Source organism: Cherax quadricarinatus, chromosome 78 (genome assembly GCF_038502225.1).
Source record: "Cherax quadricarinatus isolate ZL_2023a chromosome 78, ASM3850222v1, whole genome shotgun sequence".
NCBI classification, from domain to species: Eukaryota; Metazoa; Arthropoda; class Malacostraca; order Decapoda; family Parastacidae; genus Cherax; species Cherax quadricarinatus.
In genome coordinates, this window is record NC_091369.1 from 1,343,081 (window position 1) to 1,355,580 (window position 12,500).

A 12,500-nucleotide genomic window follows, 5' to 3' on the forward strand; every position below is an offset into this window, starting at 1 on the left:
GTATGGGTGGTAGTGTGGGTGGTAGTGTGGGTGGTAGTGTGAGTGGTAGTGTGGGTGGTAGTGTGGGTGGTAGTGTGGGTGGTAGTGTGGGTGGTAGTGTGGGTGGTAGTGTGAGTGGTAGTATGGGTGGTAGTGTGGGTGGTAGTGAGGGTGGTAGTGTGAGTGGTAGTGTGGTTGGTAGTGTGGGTGGTAGTGTGGGTGGTAGTGTGGGTGGTAGTGTGGGTGGTAGTGTGGGTGGTAGTGTGGGTGGTAGTGTGGGTGGTAGTGTGAGTGGTAGTGTGGTTGGTAGTATGGGTGGTAGTGTGGGTGGTAGTGTGGGTGGTAGTGTGAGTGGTAGTGTGGGTGGTAGTGTGGGTGGTAGTGTGGGTGGTAGTGTGGTTGGTAGTGTGGGTGGTAGGGTGGGGGGTAGTGTGGTTGGTAGTATGGGTGGTAGTGTGGGTGGTAGTGTGGGTGGTAGTGTGTGTGGTAGTGTGAGTGGTAGTGTGGGTGGTAGTGTGGGTGGTAGTGTGGGTGGTAGTGTGAGTGGTAGTGTGAGTGGTAGTGTGGGTGGTAGTGTGGGTGGTAGTGTGAGTGGTAGTGTGGTTGGTAGTGTGGGTGGTAGTGTGGGTGGTAGTGTGGGTGGTAGTGTGGGTGGTAGTGTGAGTGGTAGTGTGGGTGGTAGTATGGGTGGTAGTGTGGGTGGTAGTGAGGGTGGTAGTGTGGGTGGTAGTATGGGTGGCAGTGTGGGTGGTAGTGTGGGTGGTAGTGTGGGTGGTAGTGTGGATGGTAGTGTGAGTGGTAGTGTGGGTGGTAGTGTGGGTGATAGTGTGAGTGGTAGTGTGGGTGGTAGTGTGGGTGGTATTGTGGGTGGTAGTGTGGGTGGTAGTATGGGTGGCAGTGTGGGTGGTAGTGTGGGTGGTAGTGTGGGTGGTAGTGTGGGTGGTAGTGTGGGTGGTAGTGTGGGTGGTAGTGTGGGTGATAGTGTGAGTGGTAGTGTGGGTGGTAGTGTGGGTGGTATTGTGGGTGGTAGTGTGGGTGGTAGTGTGGGTGGTAGTGTGAGTGGTAGTGTGGGTGGTAGTGTGGGTGGTAGTGTGGGTGGTAGTGTGGGTGGTAGTGTGGGTGGTAGTGTGGGTGGTAGTGTGGGTGGTAGTGTGGGTGGTAGTGTGGGTGGTAGTGTGGGTGGTAGTGTGGGTGGTAGTGTGGGTGGTAGTGTGGGTGGTAGTGTGGGTGGTATTGTGGGTGGTAGTGTGGGTGGTAGTGTGGGTGGTAGTGTGGGTGGTAGTGTGAGTGGTAGTGTGGGTGGTAGTGTGGGTGGTAGTGTGGGTGGTAGTGTGGGTGGTAGTGTGGGTGGTAGTTCAACAGACAATATATTCACATATATGGAGCTATAAATGGATGGTGGCGCACGAGAGCTTAACACGTAGCTAGTGTCAACACTCCATCCTCAACTTACCTCCATCCAGCACTCCCTCCCTCCCTCCTGCCCTCCATGCCTAACTCATGCCCTCTATCCTTCCCTCCTGTCTTTCCTTCCTCCCTCCTTCCTTCCTGCCCTCCCTCAGTCCCTCCTGCATTTCCTGCTCCTTGCCTTCCATTATTCCCTCCCTCCCTTCCTTTCCCCTCCTGCCCTACCTTTCTAATATCCAAATTTCTTTAATAAATTTGTCAAATTAGAACATGCACAGCGAACACAAATACAAACTTTCCCTTCATAGATGTTACATTGTTCACACTCCAGAAGCATGTAATATCCCCAAAACCAGATGTCTGCACTCAATCAATATACATGTCTGCAGGATGCTTAAATCTCTAATTCTCATAAACCTCCTTCACAACCTTCTCTTAAGTTTTTCCATGATGGTATCTACACCTTCCTCCCTAGATTTATACACTTCTTGAACTCCCCTTTCTCGTCTTATCGTGCCTAAATTAATTAAATATCTCATTAACCTCTCCTCTGTCCCCTGAATTATACCTATCATACCAGTAAGCTAATATATTCCACTTCTAGTTTGATACACTGGAGACAGATCTTGTTTTCGACCCTCCTGGTCCACTACCCTGGAATCAGAAATCTTATTCTCGACCCTCCTGGTGGTCCACTACAAGGAAAACAGAAATTTTATTCTCGACCTTCCTGGTCCAGTACACGGGAAACATAAATCTTATTCTCAATCCACCTGGTCCACTGCACGGGAAACAGAAATCTTATTCTCGATTTTCATAGTCTGCTACGCTGTAGGCAGAAATCCTGTTCTTGTAGCCGGATTTCATAAATTTGATAAAGCATAGACATACTGTTTAGAAGGAGTAAGAGCGGTATTGAGGAGAAATGTTTCTATGTAAGAGTGCATGACTACGGTTTCTGCGAGTGCTTGTTGTAGTTGCTAACTCATTAATATTTGCTTAACTGTAGATGTTATAAAAGCATTAATTTGTGAGACATCATGGCGGCGCTGAGCTCTCGTCCTAAACACATCCCTCAACCAGCAGCATCCTAGTACCAATACCACAGTGAAACACAGATGGTGTTTACTGTACAATCACACAACACCCATAGCTGGCAGTATTCTAGTACCAGTAACATAGTGAAACATGGTTTGTGTATACCGTAGACTTACACCCACACCCGACAGCCTCCTAGTGCCAGTAAGATAGTGAAACATGGCTGGTGTTTACCGTAGACTTACACCCACACCCGACAGACTTCTAGTGCCAGTAAGATAGTGAAACATGGCTGCTGTTTACCGTAGGCTTACACACACACCCGACAGCCTCCTGGTGCCAGTAACATAGTGAAACATGGCTGGTGTTTACCGTAGACTTACACACCCGACAGCCTCCTGGTGCCAGTAACATAGTGAAACATGGCTGGTGTTTACCGTAGACTTACACCCAGAAATTCACTGACAGTGTCAGCGTGCCTCGTTGTGCTCCGGGTTTTCTGGTGTTTTCACGGTCGCTCTTACGTGCTAGAACTTTAATTTGTGTCATCAATCCTATACGATACATCCCTCTAGCGCCTGGAACCAATCTTGGGCGGAAAACATTATATACTGAGTCAAAAAAAGGAGAATTAGTGTGCACTACCTAGCAGAGTTTACTGCCAGAGGGGAATCATAGGCCTGTGTCCCGTGTGAAAAAAATAATAATAATTGAACTTTTCGTGTCAGAGGAAAGAAAGTCTCCCTGATAACATTGAGTATACATAGTGTATAGTGTATACTACAGTGGCTCCCTAGTATATTGATGATAAAGGCTAAAGTGTCATTTGAAAACAGGTGAATTTGTAAATGAAGTGATAAGCCTATAGAGGCAGGTGCCAGAAGTCGCCAGAAACTTACCACAGGTCAGCTGTTTTTAATAATCTTCCTGGCCTGCTAGTGTACTCGCATATAATCTAGTGATACCAGTGAATAGCAGAATACAGTGTTGTAGTAGCAACTAACCAGTATTATAATGGTACTTAGTGGAGTGGAGTGACTTTCATTAGTTTCTTTTTTCTTGAAATACCAGACATATACTGTGAATTTCATATAACCTGTAGTTACCAGCGGTCGCAATATACACAACGAGAAGCAATTATTACTACAGAAAAAGCGTCCTTCCTCCAAAATTTGCACCAGTCAACTATAGTGATAATATAGCATTTATTGTTGTGGAGACGGAAAAAAAATAGAAAAGCTAGTTACAGCGATTGATAAACAAGGGTGGAGGTCGACCGTTCGTCATTGTAGGAGTGCCAGCAGTCACCGGCTCTTCAACACGCAAGTTATACTTTTGTATCAATCAAATCACAGATTACTCGGGTAGATAATTTCCAGTAGATCCTTCATGTGTTAGCTCAAATCACCGACCAGTATGGTTTAAATAAGTGACCCACTGATCAGATCAGGTCGACTGGTCCGAACCCTTGACTGGTCCGAACCCTGGACTGGTCCGAACCCTTGACTGGTCCGAACCCTTGACTGGTTTCAAACGGTTTCGTTGGACAATAAAGCAGACTGTAAACGGATGGGGTTGTAGGCGCCCTTATAAACACAAACATTAAATATATACCAGGAACGTGCACGGTAAGCTGTCCAATATACAAAAACAGTTAGAAACAGAAATACAAATAGCTAGAGCTTCATTTAAGGAGGTTATTAATAGAATATTCAAGAGGTTGCTAGTAGAATTGCAGTAAATCAACCATTCAAATCATTATGAAGCTGTGTGTAGTCTGTGGTCAGTCAAACAAACGGGCTTCCACATGCATAAATTGTCATTTTTGTGGAAATTGGTGTCACGCCCCTTGTGCAGATATCCAAGAACTAGCTACAAGCAGTATTAAAACAGGGAAGTGTTTTTGGGTATGCCCAAATGAGATAAATCTGTGGACTAAAATCACAAGGGTATTAAAAGAGGTCAACATCAAAGCTGCTTTCATAGAAAACCTGGAAGCTTTCTACAACAGATGGGAACATAAAAAGTCTGGGCTGAATGGTACTGCCCTTGATACTGGCCATGTAGTCAGAAACTGTAAGGCTGGAGATGATGTCCTGGTAGTCAGTAAATGTGGGGCTGATAGTGCTGTCCTGGGAGACAGTAATGGTGAAGCTGGAGGTGCTGTCCTGGGAGACAGTAATGGTGAAGCATGGTGAAGCTGGAGGTGCTGTCCTGGGAGACAGTAATGGTGAAGCTGGAGATGCTGTCCTGGGAGACAGTAATGGTGAAGCTGGAGATGCTGTCCTGGGAGACAGTAATGGTGAAGCTGGAGATTTTGTCCAGGTAGTCGGGAATTATACGCAGGAAGGAATACATATAAATGACCTCATAGGGGACAGGAGCCATAGTAGGGAAACAAGGGTAGTCAAAGATAAGATAAAACCAATATTGCAAACTAGAAATACCGCAGGAAATAGCAAAAACAACTGGTGGGAGCTCCATTGTTGGTGCTAGGGAGGATAGAAGTAAGACAGGGAAACATGCACCAACAGGGAATACAGTCACAGAAACCCAAAGCAAACGGAAACCAAGCCTGTGCACATACTATGCACTTGGTATCTGCTGGCATGGGAAATCTGGAAAAACAGATGGACGTGCAACTATGACCACCCTAGAAAATGCCATGCCCATATGACAACAGGAAAATGCAAACTCCCTTCCTGTAAGCTTTTTCACCCTGAACTGTGTACCTCTTCAGTACAGGAAAGACTGTGCTATAAGTTAAATTGCCAGGCATACCATCTAAAGGGGACAAAAAGATACAAAACATCCAGGCTATGGGAAAACCTGGGTAGCCACAGCCACTCAAGAGGGAGAGGTTTTTTAGTGCCAGGAAGGAAAAAAAACTGGCAGGAAATGGCAGAAATCGTACACCAAATCCAGTCATTCCTGGAGTGGAACCACAGTCGATGGCCTCCACTCCAAACCAACAGATACAGATACTAATGCCGGAAAAAAAAATCCCCCCCCAGTACCAACAATACCACCAGTCCGATAACATTCTTCTTGGCAAATATACAGGGTCTAAAGCCAGCAACAAACAACAAAATACCTTTCATCCGTGGTCTGCTTGCAGAGGCAAAGGCAATGTTCGCGGCTTTCACTGAGACCCACATAAAGGATCACTTGGACAACGAAATATGGATCCCAGGTTACAACCTATACAGATGTGACAGAGTGAACAGGCAAAAGGGGGGGGGGGGGTTGGCCTGTACATTGCAGAGTCACTTGTTTGCACAGAACTGCTAAATGCCTCAAATGATGTAGTGGAAGTTTTAGCAGTAAAGGTCGAGAACCAAAACCTAGTCATTGTGGTAGTCTACAAGCCTCCGGATGCAACATCCCAGCAATTCCAGGAACAGCTGTTAAAAATTGACCACTGTCTGGAAAATCTTCCAGCTCCTGCACCCAACATCTTGCTCCTGGGGGATTTCAACTTAAGGCACCTAAAATGGAGGAATATAGCAAATAATATTGTTGCAGTAATAACACCAGGAGGCAGCTCTGATGAAAACTCACACTCACGCGAGCTTTTAAATCTCTGCACAAAATTCAATTTAAACCAGCAAATAATAGAGCCTACTAGACTGGAGAATACACTAGACCTCATCTTCACTAACAATGATGATCTGATAAGAAATGTCACCATATCAAAAACAATATACTCAGATCACAACATAATTGAGGTTCAGTCATGTATGCGCGGAGCCCCAGACCGACATAATGAGATTAGTCACGAGGGAGCATTCACCAAATTCAACTTCAATAACAAAAACATAAAGTGGGACCAAGTAAACCAAGTCCTAACCGATATAAGCTGGGAAGATATACTAAGCAACACAGACCCCAACTTATGCCTAGAACAGATTAACTCGGTGGCACTCGATGTATGCACAAGGCTTATTCCTCTAAGAAAAAGGAGGAGTAGATGTAAAATAGAAAGAGACAGGCGCTCCCTTTACAGGCGACGGAAAAGAATAACAGAGCGGCTAAAAGAGGTCAATATATCTGAAATGCGTAGGGAGACACTGGTCAGAGAAATAGCAAGCATCGAACTTAAGCTAAAAGAATCCTTTAGGAGTCAGGAATCGCGGGAAGAACTAAAAGCCATAAATGAAATCGAAAGAAACCCAAAGTATTTCTTCTTCTATGCCAAATCAAAATCGAGAACAACGTCCAGTATTGGGCCCCTACTTAAACAAGATGGGTCCTACACAGATGACAGCAAGGAAATGAGTGAGCTACTCAAGTCCCAATATGACTCAGTTTTTAGCAAGCCGCTAACCAGACTGAGAGTCGAAGATCAAAATGAATTTTTTATGAGAGAGCCACAAAATTTGATTAACACAAGCCTATCCGATGTTATCCTGACGCCAAATGACTTCGAACAGGCGATAAATGACATGCCCATGCACTCTGCCCCAGGGCCAGACTCATGGAACTCTGTGTTCATCAAGAACTGCAAGAAGCCCCTATCACGAGCCTTTTCCATCCTATGGAGAGGGAGCATGGACACGGGGGTCGTCCCACAGTTACTAAAAACAACAGACATAGCCCCACTCCACAAAGGGGGCAGTAAAGCAACAGCAAAGAACTACAGACCAATAGCACTAACATCCCATATCATAAAAATCTTTGAAAGGGTCCTAAGAAGCAAGATCACCACCCATCTAGAAACCCATCAGTTACACAACCCAGGGCAACATGGGTTTAGAACAGGTCGCTCCTGTCTGTCTCAACTATTGGATCACTACGACAAGGTCCTAAATGCACTAGAAGACAAAAAGAATGCAGATGTAATATATACAGACTTTGCAAAAGCCTTCGACAAGTGTGACCATGGCGTAATAGCGCACAAAATGCGTGCTAAAGGAATAACAAGAAAAGTCGGTCGATGGATCTATAATTTCCTCACTAACAGAACACAGAGAGTAGTCGTCAACAGAGTAAAGTCCGAGGCAGCTACGGTGAAAAGCTCTGTTCCACAAGACACAGTACTCGCTCCCATCTTGTTCCTCATCCTCATATCCGACATAGACAAGGATGTCAGCCACAGCACCGTGTCTTCCTTTGCAGATGACACCCGAATCTGCATGACAGTGTCTTCCATTGCAGACACTGCAAAGCTCCAGGCGGACATCAACCAAATCTTTCAGTGGGCTGCAGAAAACAATATGAAGTTCAACGATGAGAAATTTCAATTACTCAGATATAGTAAACATGAGGAAATTAAATCTTCATCAGAGTACAAAACAAATTCTGGCCACAAAATAGAGCGAAACACCAACGTCAAAGACCTGGGAGTGATCATGTCGGAGGATCTCACCTTCAAGGACCATAACATTGTATCAATCGCATCTGCTAGAAAAATGACAGGATGGATAATGAGAACCTTCAAAACTAGGGAGGCCAAGCCCATGATGACACTCTTCAGGTCACTTGTTCTATCTAGGCTGGAATATTGCTGCACACTAACAGCACCTTTCAAGGCAGGTGAAATTGCCGACCTAGAAAATGTACAGAGAACTTTCACGGCGCGCATAACGGAGATAAAACACCTCAATTATTGGGAGCGCTTGAGGTTCCTAAACCTGTATTCCCTGGAACGCAGGAGGGAGAGATACATGATTATATACACCTGGAAAATCCTAGAGGGACTAGTACCGAACTTGCACACGAAAATCACTCACTACGAAAGCAAAAGACTTGGCAGACGATGCACCATCCCCCCAATGAAAAGCAGGGGTGTCACTAGCACGTTAAGAGACCATACAATAAGTGTCAGGGGCCCGAGACTGTTCAACTGCCTCCCAGCACACATAAGGGGGATTACCAACAGACCCCTGGCAGTCTTCAAGCTGGCACTGGGCAAGCACCTAGTCAGTTCCTGATCAGCCGGGCTGTGGCTCGTACGTTGGTTTGCGTGCAGCCAACAGCAACAGCCTGGTTGATCAGGCTCTGATCCACCAGGAAGCCTGGTCACAGACCGGGCCGCGGGGGCGTTGACCCCCGGAACTCTCTCCAGGTAAACTCCAGGTAAACACCCGACAGCATCCTGGTGCCAGTAACGTAGTGAAACATGGCTGGTGTTTACCGTAGACTTACACCCACACCCGACAGACTTCTAGTGCCAGTAAGATAGTGAAACATAGCTGGTGTTTACCGTAGACTTACACCCACACCCGACAGCCTCCTTGTGCCAGTAACATAGTGAAACATGGCTGGTGTTTACCGTAGACTTACACACCCGACAGCCTCCTGGTGCCAGTAACATAGTGAAACATGGCTGGTGTTTACCGTAGACTTACACCCACACCCGACAGCATCTTGGTGCCAGTAACGTAGTGAAACATGGCTGGTGTTTACCGTAGACTTACACCCACACCCGACAGCATCTTGGTGCCAGTAACGTAGTGAAACATGGCTGGTGTTTACCGTAGACTTACACCCACACCCGACAGTTTCCTAGTAACAGTAACATAGTGAAACACGGCTGGTGTTTACCCTAGAATTACAGAGGTATAAATACATGGTCAGGCACAACTCAACTTTTCTGAACTCACTTTTCTTCTCTTCCCACAACATTTTCCAATGCTGTGTTCTATCCTAGTCCTTCCACTTCCAGTTCTTGCCATCCTTCGTAAGGTTTAAGAGAAAAAGAAGACGAACCACACCCAGTAACAGGTTAGAATCAGTTCTTTAGTGAAACATGGATTGTGTTTCACATGAACTTATGCCGTTGTCAGGCCACCTAACATTTTTGACCTAGGTTTTCCTCTCTGCCCACAACATTTTCCTCTGTTGTATAATAGTCTTTCTTTCTCACTATCTTGTTACACCCAGTAGCAGGCCAAGACAAATTACATAGTGAAATAGAGACAGCGACTCGCGTGACCTTCCAACACACTCCCCTTCGTCAGTTATTAAGGACCAAGTTCACTTGCTGTGTGATAAGCGGCCCACATTTCCAAGCTAAGATGTGCAGGCTTTTATCTTAAGAATATTAAGAATGAATCTGAATAGAAAGGTTCATTCTGCGTGTCAGTGTGTGCGAGGAGTTCCATTAATGACCCTTGCATTAGTGTCTCATTGCCCGTTGCTGTTCTGTCATGTTGCAAATATTGTGTGTTGTGTGTAATAATATTGCACTGATATATTTGTATTTTGGAAAGCATTTTCTATATAGAAAATTATTAATAGACTCTAACAAATAGTTTAGCTTCTGTTTTATGCAACTCTCCCTCTTTCTTTATCTCTCTCTCTCTCTCTCTCTATCCCTCCCTCCCTTCCTCTCCCACTCTCTCTCTCTCTCTAGCAATATTCCTCCAACTTTGCTAATATCGAATGCAGTGATGTGTGAGTAAGTGGTGTGGGAGGGGATATTACCTACAGTATATAGAAATAGACTTAGACCATTTATGAGGATCTAACTAAAAGTAATTAGACATCTAAATTCCTATATGTGGCGATGGTATTAGTTAAGAAGTATCATCAGTAACGTAAGGTAAGCATTCTTTGAAAATATTGCTCACCATATGTAATATTCTGGGTTTTATACGATGCTCAGAGGGTGATGAATAAGACACGCAACATTAGAGACTGTTTATTGCCGGAACCTTCCACATGTACAGGATTTTTTTTCAGTCAGATACAGGTGATTATAACATAATGGAGGAACACTGCAGAAGGCCTACTGGCCTATATAAGGCAAGCCCTTATCAAAAGCATACAATCCTAAAGCTATGTAACGACACCAGTCACACCCAGCCCCTCCCACTCATATATTTGTCCAATCTCTTTTTAAAGGTACCCAAGGTCCTAGCCTCGATTACCCTACTCGGAAGACTGTTTCGCGCACCTACCTTTCGACAGTGAAGATACCTTAGTGATACACATTTGAGTATTTTTATGGTCGAAACGTTTCGCTTATACAGGTTTCTTCAGTCAGAAACAGGAGATTATAGCGCTGGAGATATTTTGATAGCTTAGTGATGTATATGTTTTGAACAGAACTTGAAATATGGATCTAAGATTCAGGAATTTAGGTGAAGAGAATACTGGGAAGTAAGAGTCTGATAATAGCATTGTAGCTGAGCGAAAGAGAAAATTTGTAAGAAATGATTCACTCTTTAATAGCTAAAATAGGCATCTGTGTTTAAACAAAAGTTCATCAGAATTTTCTTGCAAAATAAACAAATCCATTCTGGTTTATGGCTTATAAGAGCAAGGAACAACAAGCCGCGTTTGACTATGTCACTGAGTTTATTCTGTTACTACTGGTTTGATGTTCGTGTAATTCTACGGGAACATCCAGCCGTGTTTCACTATGTTACTGGTTCTTTTATATTACCAATAGGTTGGATAAATGTATGAGTGGGTGCGGGTGGGTGTGAGTTGGACCTGACTAGCTTGTGCTAATAGGTCTGTTGATGTGTTCCTTCCTTAAGCGGATGTGACCTGAGGTGACTAGATGGATCATTGGTTGAAGCCGGGAGGTGACTTGGACCTGCCTCGCAAGGGTCGGTAGGCCTCCTGCGGTGTTCCTTCCTTCAGATGATGTTGTGCAAGTCCACCGGCATCAATGGTTTAATTTCCCTATGTCTCTCATTCTATCCTGCTGTTGTGTGTGGGAAACGAGTTCTAGTTCCTGGGACAAGAAACCTAATCATTCGTCTCCTGATGGTTGATTTTACCAACATCTGTAGTTGAATATATGAATGAAATTAAATCACACACACACACACACACACACACACACACACACACACACACACACACACACACACAAACACACAAACACACGCACACACATACACACACACATACACACACACATACACACACATACACACACACATGGAAGGCAAATCCTGTTTCACAAACCTACTAGAGTTTTATGACAAGGTAACTGAAGTAAAAAATGAGAGAGAGGGGTGGGTTGATTGCATTTTCTTGGACTGCAAGAAGGCCTTCGACACAGCTCCTCACAAGAGATTAGTACAAAAGCTAGAGGAACAGGCACGTATAACAGGAAGGGCACTGCAATGGATCAGAGAATGCCTAACAGGGAGGCAACAGCGAGTCATGGTCCGTGATGAGGTATCACAGTGGGCGCCAGTGACGAGCGGGGTCCCACAGGGGTCAGTCCTGGGACCAATACTATTCTTGGTATATGTGACGGAAGGGATAGACTCAGAAGTGTCCCTGTTTGCAGATGACGTGAAGTTAATGAGGAGAATTAAATCAGATGCGGACCAGACAGGTCTACAAAGAGACCTGGACAGGCTGGATGTGTGGTCCCTAAACTGGCTCCTAGAATTTAACCCCGCCAAATGCAAAGTCATGAAGATCGGAGGAGGGCAAAAAAGACCGCAGACAAAGTATAGGCTAGGAGACCAAAGGCTGCAAACCTCACTCGAGGAGAAAGACCTAGGAGTGAGTATAATAACGAGTACATCGCCAGAAGCACACATTAACCAGATAACTGCTGCGGCATATGGGCGCTTGGCAAACCTGAGAATAGCATTCCGGTACCTCAGTAAGGAATCGTTCAAGACTTTATACACTGTGTACGTCAGGCCCATACTGGAGTACGCAGCACCAGTTTGGAACCCATATCTGGTCAAAAACGTCAAGAAATTAGAGAAAGTGCAAAGGTTTGCAACAAGGCTAGTTCCAGAACTAAGGGGAATGTCCTATGAAGAAAGGTTAAGGGAAATCGGTCTGACAACACTGGAGGACAGGAGGGTCAGGGGAGACATGATAACGACATACAAAATACTGCGTGAAATAGACAAGGTTGACAGAGACAGGATGTTCCAGAGAAGGGACACAGAAACAAAGGGTCACAATTGGAAGCTGAAGACTCAGATGAGTCAAAGGGATGTTAGGAAGTATTTTTTCAGTCATAGAGTAGTTAGGAAGTGGAATAATCTGGCAAGCGATGTAGTGGAGGAGGGAACTATACATAGTTTTAAGACGAGGTATGATAAAGCTCATGGAGCAGGGGGAGAGAGGACCTAGTAGCGGTCGGT